This window comes from Musca domestica, unplaced genomic scaffold (genome assembly GCF_030504385.1).
Source record: "Musca domestica strain aabys unplaced genomic scaffold, Musca_domestica.polishedcontigs.V.1.1 17, whole genome shotgun sequence".
NCBI classification, from domain to species: domain Eukaryota; kingdom Metazoa; phylum Arthropoda; class Insecta; order Diptera; family Muscidae; genus Musca; species Musca domestica.
In genome coordinates this window covers 13,331,313-13,342,038 of record NW_026712230.1, presented here as the reverse complement: position 1 = coordinate 13,342,038, position 10,726 = coordinate 13,331,313, and the positions used below count along the sequence as shown (strand labels likewise).

General features: G+C 34.2%; 1 protein-coding gene across 2 annotated transcripts in view; it reads left to right on the top strand.

Moving 5' to 3' along the window:
• The first annotated feature begins 2,882 nt into the window (after nt 1–2,882).
• The window catches only part of LOC131801663 (protein Wnt-2-like), a 78,339-nt gene continuing 70,495 nt past the window's right edge, over nt 2,883–10,726 (top strand). For both annotated transcript variants that reach the window (XM_059120575.1, XM_059120574.1), the window contains exon 1: nt 2,883–4,386. The gene's annotated coding sequence lies outside the window, so the exon portion shown is untranslated. The remainder of the gene's footprint in view (nt 4,387–10,726) is intronic.

The window sequence follows — 10,726 nt, the reverse complement described above, 5'->3', positions numbered from 1 at the left end:
ATGTGCAAAATTTCATCTTATTTGGGTGCACATTTGGTGCACAATAAAAGGCAAATCGGGTGAAGCTATGTATACATTTTAACCGATCACCTCCAATTCCAGTATGTTTCGTGCTTGGACCAAACAAATGTTTTGTGCAAAGTTTCATCTTGATCATACGATCTGTGATTGGATTGGTGAAAGGAACTATGGGTCTAACTCACTTCTTTCTACTTGTTGCAAACCAATGCACAAAGACATAATGCCCTGACTACAGTGTGATGTAGGGTATAAATACATATGGGAGCTATATCCAAATTTTCTTGAAATCGGAGATATATAGCGTGTTTGGCGCATCAAATACATGAAATCGGCCTATATATCCTATGTAACTTTCAGCTAATCCTGTAATATATTTGAAAGTTTTCAGGAAAATCTGTTCAGCGGTTTTCGAGTTATAGATATAGAAGATATATTATAATGTTGTAGGGTATATCATGTGTGGTCCCGCAGGGCTATAGAATTTGCTTGCTTGTTTTATACACAAACGGGTGAATATTGTTTATTATTGAAATTTTTTATATTTATAGGTTGCAGTGAATTTGATTTTTAATAGGACTTCTTATAAGTTCTTGCTTGTTAGAAGATACACTTAATTTAACTCAGCTACCTCAAACCACCCAAAAAACTTACATCTGCCGGTACAGCTATATGGTCCTTTAATCCTGCAGGCCTAAAACACATCTGAGTAAAATTTTGTGAACCTACTTCCTTTCGTTCCGAAGCTAGAGTGATTTCCACAAACGAATAGTCAAACAAACTGACGGACATCTCTGAATCGTCATAGAATTTTATGCCAATACAGAATATATGTTATATTTAGGGTCTGTAATGTACAGGGTGAGATGAAAAAAATGCAACCAACTTCAGACAGCTGTCATTTCTATGCCACTCGTCCGACAGCTGTTAAAATTATTCCAGCTACAGCTCATTATATTGTTTACAAGCGTACAAAAGCATTTTGGTTGAGAATTTTCCAGAAAAAAGTTATTCATGATGAAATTCAAGCGTGATAGTGTGATTTCTTTATATTTGGCTGGAAAACCACAAGTGGCAATCGTTAGGGCATTCCAGCATTTAAATGTGAATAAATCCTTGCGTTTCGTAGCATCGCTCGTTAACGTGATACTGGTAGCGTAACCCGACGTCGAGGAAGTGGACGAGTAAACATATCGCAATATTCCATTCGGCAAATATTGAAGAATAATCTCGGAGTAAAACCATTAAAAGTCCAAAAAGTTCAAGAACTTACACCGCAATAGAAAGAGAAAACCAAAAGAGCTTAAGAGTTGCTTTGCTTGGCCGAAAGTTGAAAACTGCCGAATTTGGTTTTCTGCGATGAGAAAACATTCGTCGTCCAGCAGTTTGTAAACAAACAAAATGATCGTATTTACTTGCCAAAGCTGAAAATGTGCACTTTCGATTGGCCACCAGAACTCAAGCGCCGGCCATGGTGATGGTGTGGGCCGCCATAACAGCCGATGGTCGCTCTTCGCTCGTATTAATCTTCCACTAAAACATACCAAATTGTCGATCACCTCAAGCAAGCGCTTCGCCGGGAATACCGCAGAGCAACATTCGGGCAGCGTGTGACGATTACATTATCCGTCTGAAGGCCATAATGCGTGCCAAAGGTGACCAATTCGAAGAAATCTAAACTTATTCTAAAATTTAATACCATTCCCGACATTTTTGCTTTTATTCAAAAAAATTTTTTAAAAAAAAATTATCTCACCCTGTATAGCCCAAACCTGGACTGGACGCAATATTTATAACATATTTATTTAGTCTAGTTCGACAATACTGGCCCATTCCTTCGGAACCTACTCCATAGAGGGCCAACAATTTGAATAATAATTACAGAAGTCAATATATATTTAATTAAACGAACATTGGCTGAGGTTATACATCTTTCGGCAAAACCGATTGATACTTTTTAACTTGTTTTTTTTTTTAATTAAATTAAAACGGATTGATATTTCAAGTTAATATTTTATACTCTCTTCCTTTTCCTTTGATAAAGATAGTGGTGGAGGGCTTATTGATAGCCCATTTTGAATGTTAAGCATACAATTCTAAGTAATCATAAGGATGTATGCGTCCACGTTAAACACCGCACAATTTGGTATAGACTGCATATAATGTCACTACTCGATTCTAAGCATTAATCTAATGTGGCTCCAAAGTGGTATAGCTTGAATACAATAATATCATCTGATATCCAGCATTTCGAAAGTTTTAAGATCGAAATATCTATCTTAATATTAGCTGTATATTAAATAGCTCGTCTCTTCTTTAAAAAATATGACATCTCTAGATTGTTTTCTATTTTTCTTTTGTTTGTAAACTAGTGTTATTTGCCACTAATTTTCTATAGCTCGAGCCAGCTGGTTGTGTGTGGGACGACTCGGATGAAAGCCATTCAATGGAGATTGGCTGAAATTCCAGTTAACATATATTGTTTCAACTACCAACCCCAGACATGCTGTTCATTATTTAAACATTTAATTAATTTATTAAGTTCTATGGGAAAAGGGTCCCAAGGGTGCCAAGGGTGGTGAGGCTGATTTAAATTACCGTTTCGCCAACGAACAATGCAACAGGTGATGATGCGAACAAATACAACTAACACATCTTCCGTTTAGAAAACCATTTGTTTTGATTGGTCGTTCATTCTCAATTGTGGTGGTTCGAAAGTTAACAAGGGTTTGATTTACAACCTCGTCTTTGTATGAGTTGGATGATGCTGCCAAGCGAACCCGAACGGTTTGATACCAATTTCCAGCAAACATGGCTTGTTGTAAACAACAGTTTTGTTGATAAAATAGTTCTTGTTCGACGTTCAAACGTTTAAGTTGTGTTTTGAATGAACCGCAAAGAGGCTTTGTCGTTGCGTTTTTTGGTGGGAAAACTCGTACGTTTTACGGAAAATTCAAATGGAAATATTTGTTAATCGTTCGTGAGTTTTGTTTTTCTTTTTTGTTTTGTTTTGGTCTCAAAAAGCTAAGACCGGTTGAAAGAAGATGAAAATAGATATCTTGCCAGTGCGGTGTGTTAGTACGTAACACAGTTAAGATCTTAGATTAAATCTAATTTCTATTTCGTTTTGGTTCGGTTCGGTGGATCTGTCATATTTCCAATTTATCATCAACTTTATGGCCTAAATATTAGTTGTTGGCTTTGTTTATGTACGAGTGCGTGTGTGTATGTGGTTTCCATATGCTAATCAAAAAATTATTGACCACAAAGAAAAATAAATAAATTAAAAATTGAAATTGTTGATGGTGTTTTTGATTCATAGTTTGGTTATGTAAAACAAGGGAAATGTGGAAAAATTAATAAAAACAAAAAAAAAAATAATAATAATAATAAATAATCTTAAAAGTTTATAACAACTTCAAACAGATTTTTAGAAAATTCCATCCATCATCACCTGGTCAAAATAAAACTAACCAACGCAATAAAATCTCCATCATTTTTTTTCCTTTAATGGAAAACCGGCAATCATTGATCTTACCATCAGCTTTTGAGTAGATGTTGGCAATTTTTCCCGTCGCCTGAGAAGTTTTCGTCAATATACATATGTGTGTGCGTGCGTGCAAGTGTGTGTCCATTTGTGAAAACATTTCATCATTTTAACACGGACCAAGTCAAAGAGAGGCTCATTTAAATAACAAGCAAAAACTGTTAAACGAACATATTGATAATAACAACAACAAAACGATAAAGAATTTAAAAAAAGAAAAGGCAACAACGACTTTAGAACCGCATACGCAGCATCTTTGCTCAAAGCAAAAGTAACCAAAACCAACGCCAATATGAATAATGATGATGGTCTGGCACCACCAACCAACCAGCCACCCGACATGAATGAAAAACGTACGCATGCCTAACTCCAAAACTTAACTGAACAAAAAAAAAAAAAAAAAAAAAAAAAACAGAAAACAACAAAAACGCCAACAGAATATGATGAAGGATACCATAGGGACGGACGGGCATTCGTGCAACACTCACTTTTGATTTTGCCCACAATCAACAATGCCTTCATCCCTCTTCGCGAGGCAATAGTGCGTTCGGCAACAGTTGTTCTTCCAACTCCAACTGATGCTGCTAATGATGCCTAAGACACAACGCAACGCCAACAACAATACCTATGTTGTTGATGCCGCTGCTTCTGCTACTTCTGATGATGATTTATGCAAATTTCCTACGGATTCTGAACTTAAAATGAAAGGTGCTTTTAGAAGCTGTCGTCAAGTGTTTTGTATATTGTTTGCCGGCATGATCTTGAATGTCTTATAATTTCCATAACAACTTAATTCTTCTCTGCATAAACTAAACAAGAAGGTGAGAAAGAGTTACAATAACAACAGCAACAAGGTGTTGGGCTTTAATTTACCTAAATGGGGTGTGAAAAAGAGTTACTGAAACAAAAAAGAAAGAAAAAAACAGTAATAATAAAAATAAATATATGCCTGCATATGTGTTAAAAATAGAAAACCGAACTGAGTAAACAAAAAAATTAGAAAATATTGAAATAAAAAATAGAACAATCTAATTAAAACATAAAAAGTGTAAAAAATAGGAAAAAAATGTATTTAAAAATATCGGGTTAGAAAGGTGTTATGTGGATGACCTTATGTCATCAATTATTTTTAAGAACAAATAAACAAAGGCTACAGCGGAGTGGCGCCAACTATATGAGACCCCACACCACAATATTATGACAGTTAGTCTCTGTAGATTTGATATTCTTTGGACTGTAATGAACGAATCCCTTCAGACATTAGAGATGTAACACTATGTGTAGTTTTTTATTCGTGAAAAATTTACGATATTTTGACTCTGAAGCGTGATAGAAAATGTTAACGTTTAAAGTATTAGCCGGTTTGGCCGACAAATGTATACACTCAGCCAATGTTCGTTTGTTGAAATATATTTTGGCTTGCGTTATGCATATTCAAACGGCGGAGAAGGAGTTTCGGAAAAATGGGCCAATGTTGTCCATTTCGTATCTGACCTAAGTCTGATATAAATACCACAACGTGCCAGATTTAGACTATACCGACTACTTCCTTCACTTTATATGAGTTATGTGATAATTTCTGAAAATATGCGTATGGTACCAGATATAGTGGACCGAAGTATTTCACTTCATTTCCATTTGTAACACCTCATTCTTGATCAGCATAAAATTCTTTGTCGATTTAGCGATGTCCGTCCGTCTGTCCGCCTGTGGAAATCACTCTAGCTTCTGAACGAATTGAAGTTGATTGATAAAACTTTACTCAATGTATATTATGTCTGCAGGACTTTTGGTATTGAAAATGGACCATGTAACGGACCATAACGGTACGTCCCGATATACGGTATTTTAATGATTTTAGCGACAATATTCATCAGAATTTTGGTATTTAATGTTCATAATTGAAGCTACAACCTATGATAGGAGATTATCTGTGCTAGTCCACATCTTCGTATAACGCCCATACAACGGTACCTCCCGATATTCGGTATCTTAATGATTTTAGCGACATTATTCAACGGAATTGTTTCAAGTTTGGTATTTGGTGATCGCAATGAATACCACATCCTAAGACAAAAAATTGTCTGTACATGTCCACGAATTCGTATAGCCCCCATATAACGATACCTCCCGATATTCGGTAGTTTGATGACTTTATCTAAATTATTCACCGATTTTTTTCCTAAGTTTCGCATTTGAATATTGTAATGGCTTATGACAAAAGTTACCTATGCAGGTCCATGTCGTCGTATTGACCCTAGTATAATGGCTACATTCGGTATTTCTAAGATTTTAACAGAATTTTTAACGAATTTTATTGTTTTTGAGAATTGTTAAATTCGTTCCAAATGGTGGAGGGTATTCAAAGTTAGCCCCGGCCGAACTTACAGTTACTTTACTTTTTGAAAATAAATTTTAGCCATTTGGAAGCGTTGTTCTGGAGTTAATCTAATCAAGATGATTCGACAACCAATATTGAGCCTAGACTTCACTTTAAATTGTCAAAGCAGCTATCGAGCAACAGAGTGACTCAAAAAAAAAACTCAAAAAATATTCCTTATAATTATTGAAAATTGTTATCCTTTGTGGGGGACATACCAGAAGGAGTACGACGGTATATCCTACCTTGACACCAGATCTTGTGGGATGTGTGAAATTTGTGTGAAAGTATTTCCCATTGTATGATCGTTTTGCTGTTTAAAATTGTGATCCATTGTGGGGAAAGTACCAAAAGGAGTGGTCCGACATATTTCGTCTTCACACCAGACCTTGTGTTAATAAAGACGTACTTAAATTCAAATTATTTAATTAAAAAATGTTGATATTTTGTAGGGGAGGGTGTCAGAATGTGTGGACCGATTTTGCCCGTTTTCGAACTCGGTTTAAGATTGGTAAAAATATTACAAAGTACTAAGTTTGGACCAAATCGGATACTCCCTTCGAGAGTTACCGTGCGCACCAGACAGGGACCCTTGGAACGACTCCAATTATTGTGAAATGGATTTGGGCCATAGAGACCTATGGTCTAAAACCGTTGCACAGAGGGGTGAAATTACAAAACACGGAGATTAATTGAAAAATGAAATTCGTCTTTTGGAATAAATGTTTTTAAACTATTATAGAACACTAAATTCTACTTCAGTTCCGAAAATTTCAAAATTAGTTTTCTAATTACACAGTGGCAAAGTTAAGAAATATTTTACTTTTTCGCAAGAAGAAGGAAAAAATTTGTCTTTAGTTTTTTTGAAGTGCAATATTTTAGTTTTTTTCATCAAAAGTTATTATTTTGAAATTCGAACATCGAATGCAGGTAGTTATCAGTGTTTTAGAATAAAAAGGTTTTAAAATAATGATGTAAAAATATTTTAAAAATTAATTCAAAATATTACCATATTTTCGCCATATCCGAAAAGTATGTGGAGTTTAAAAAAAAATAATATCGAGAAGGTCTTAAAATTTTAATTTTGTATTTTAGTATGGAATGTCATTTTTCATAATCAACAAAAAAATCGTGCCCTTTTTTTGCCATTTTTGTTTAATTTAAAAAAAATGGTGAAAATAGTCTACTGATTTTGCGGTGAATGTACTCTGATCTTGTTCTCTGTTTTATTCCGTTTTTTTTTGGTCTTTCTAAAGAAGTATATCTTGGGTTTTTTTCCTGTTATTAAGTGGAATTCTAAACTATATATAATACTATACATAAAAGTATTTCAGTCTCTTTAAAAAAACAGTGGTGAAGTTACTTATTTCACCCTCAATTTTGACTGATGATCCAATTTAAGACAATAAGACAGATGTAAGGGAGGATGATAAGGATGATTTTTTAACCGTCAGTCACATATATTTTTTTTTTCTAAATATATTATAAGGTTTTAGTCTATTTCAGAAAGGAAGTCCAATTTTGTATATATTTTTTTTTGTAATTATTCCTTTCCTCATAAAAATATGTAGTATTTTAGTCTTCAGATTTAGAAGGTTTTAAAAATGATAAATAATTTTTTTGGCTTAACTCAAATTTTGGATTTATATAGGCAATTTTTGTAATATTTCCATCCATCCATTGGGAAACAAAATACCAAATAATAAGTTTGTAAAAAGCTCTGTCTGAAACCCTCAAAATACCTAGTATTAGGAAGTACCATTATATATTTTGCAGGGAGAAATTCCCAAATGTTAAATTTAAACAAGTAACAAAACATTAAGTTCCAAAATTTCAGTACCCGTCATAATGAGGTAAAAAAAATATATTTATAAATTAAAGTATGTTAATATCGAAAGTGTTTCACTATAAACTGCAACTGGAGAATGCAGATAAAATGTTTTAAATTTATAAACGGTTATATGGGCGCCATACCAAACGTGAACCTATGTGGACAATAGTACACGGATTAATACTTATTGCAAGTCTTAAATTCAAATATGCAACAATTTCGTGAAAAAATGTGGCTAGAATCCTCAAAATACCGAATATCAGACATCGACGATCGAACCCTCTATGAACTAAAAACACCGAATTTAAAACAAATATAGTAAAAAATATGGCCGAAACCGTCAAAATACCGAATATCTGGTGGTACTATTATAAGAAAACGTGGAACAATGTAGACATATACAATATTGTGCCACCAGAGGTTTAACCCATTTAAAACTCTAAATACAAAATTTGAAACAAAGCTTCTTACATCTTACCAAATTTTCAGACTTTCCGAAATTTAGTTACATTTAGTACGCATATCCAAAACTATCTACATCTCCCCTCAACAATTATGGCACGCATTTGTAAAACCACCACCAGATCTTAACACCAGATACTAACAGAAACCTAAATATCAAATTTCGGGATTTTAGCTCTATATATTTGCTCAATACAAAATTTAGTAACATTTAGTACTCTTTGTATGGTACTCATTTGCAAAACTGTTATATATCTCAAGATTTTGTACCACCTACATATGTCAAGGAACTTACATTCAAACCTTGATTCTCATAACAAATTTCATGTTTTTAGCTCTATCCTTCCACGTACCGTGGTACAATTTGAATAGTTTAGTACCTTTTAATAACATTTCGTAACCTTAAAGTACAAAATTCCAAAAATCCTTTGATACATCTATCTTGCACTCAATTAGAGATTCTTACTGAAACAAGAATTTTAGTTTATTCTGTTTATTCAATACAAATATTGAATTTTTATTAAATTTTTGTATTCTTCGTACCCTTTTAGTACGAATTTCCAAAGGCCCAACTTGACCCTCATGCACATCTTTAGCATTATATCTTCCAGATTATAGGTCAGTCAGTCAGGTATTTTACTACTCTGCTATATATATATTGATAGACCTTCAAGACAGAAACACACATTCCACAAAGGGGTGAAAGGAACAAGTACCGATATTTCGATGTTAGTACATATATTCATCTTCTTGCAATTTTAAATAACAATAACACTATATTCAGATTATCGGGGGCTACACGAAAACGTGGACCTATGTTTACAATATTCCGCCACTGGAGCTAGAACCTATTACGAACTACAATTACCAATCTTTAGACAAATTGGTGGAAACATGTGGCTAAAACTATCAAAATACCGAATATCGGGATGTACTGTTATGTGGGGGCTATTCCAGAACGTGGACCTATATATCTCATTTCCAATCCAACCATCCTAGACACGACACACCTCCTACATACAATAATGTGAGCTGTATGGTGATTTCAACAGAGAGACAGACAGACGGACATCGTTAAAACGACTTAGAATTTTATGCTGATCATGAATGCATACACTTTAAGGGGTCTATGACGAATATTTAGACGTGTTACAAACGGAATGACAATTTAATAACCCTCCTTTCCAAGGTGGAGGGTATAAAAATGAAAGTTTTAGTGGATTAGAACAAACATAATATTATATATTACTAATTACTCTATTTTTATACCCTCCGCCATAGTATGGTGGGTACATTAAGTTTGTCATTTCGTTTGCAATACCTTGAAATATACATTTTTGAACCCATAAAGTATATATTTTCTTGATCAGCATAAAATTCTATGTCGATTTTACGATGACCGTGCCTCTGTCTGTCTGACCGTATGCCAGTCTGTGGAAATCACTCTAGCTTCCCAACGAATTGAAGTAGGTTGACAAAATTTTATTCAAACGTTTGTTTTGTCTGCTGGACTCTTGGTATTGAAAAAGGGCTATATAGGTCCACAATATATTCGGTATTTAGATGATTTTAGCGACATGGTTAACAGGACTCGTTTCAAATTTCGTAATAAGTACCACAATCTATGACAGAAAATTGTCGAGACAGGTGCAGGTCTTCGTATAGCCACCATATAACGGTACCTCCCTTTATTCGGTATTTTTATTATTTTACCGACATTTTTTGCCATACTTTTTTTTCAAACTTCGTATTTGAAGTTCATAATGGGTGCCTCCTTATATTCGGTATTGTGCTGATTTCAGCGACACTATTAACCGGAATTGTTTCAAATTTCATATTTGAAATTCGTTATTGGTAGTACTGCATATGACAGAAAATTGTCTATGCAGGTCCAGGTCATAATAATAACCACTAAATATCGATACTTTCCTATATTCGGCATTTTGATGATTTTAACTACATTATATTCCGGAATTGTTTTAAATTTTGTATTTGCACTTCGATATGAGTACAGCCTGAAATACATCATCGTATTGACCCCAAAATATAGGTAACTCCCTATATTCGGTATTTTTAATATTTTAACAGAATTTTCAACGGATTTTTGCTTGGGCCAAAAAGTATGTAACACCACGAAATATTGGTTTCTTTCCATCTTGCCCAGCTGAGTCGATTTAGCTATTTATGTCCGTCCGTCCCTCTGTCCGTCCGTCTATACATGTTAATTTGTAATCAAGCTAGAAATCGCAGTTATTCGCAGATCTTCACGAAATGGAAAAAGGAGGTGGGGTAATGGTGAGAACAGAAGCCTATTGCTTTTGGAGATGATAGCAAAATATTTAGGGCTTGAAATGGACCAAAAAGTGAAAAATTTCTTAATTTTGCAGTTGCGCTACATGTCCCAATTATAGACCAATCGTGGAGGAAGTTAGCATGGAGCTAGATCTAAGGTCTGGGAAGAAGTTTTCCAATTTGGATGGTCATCTGG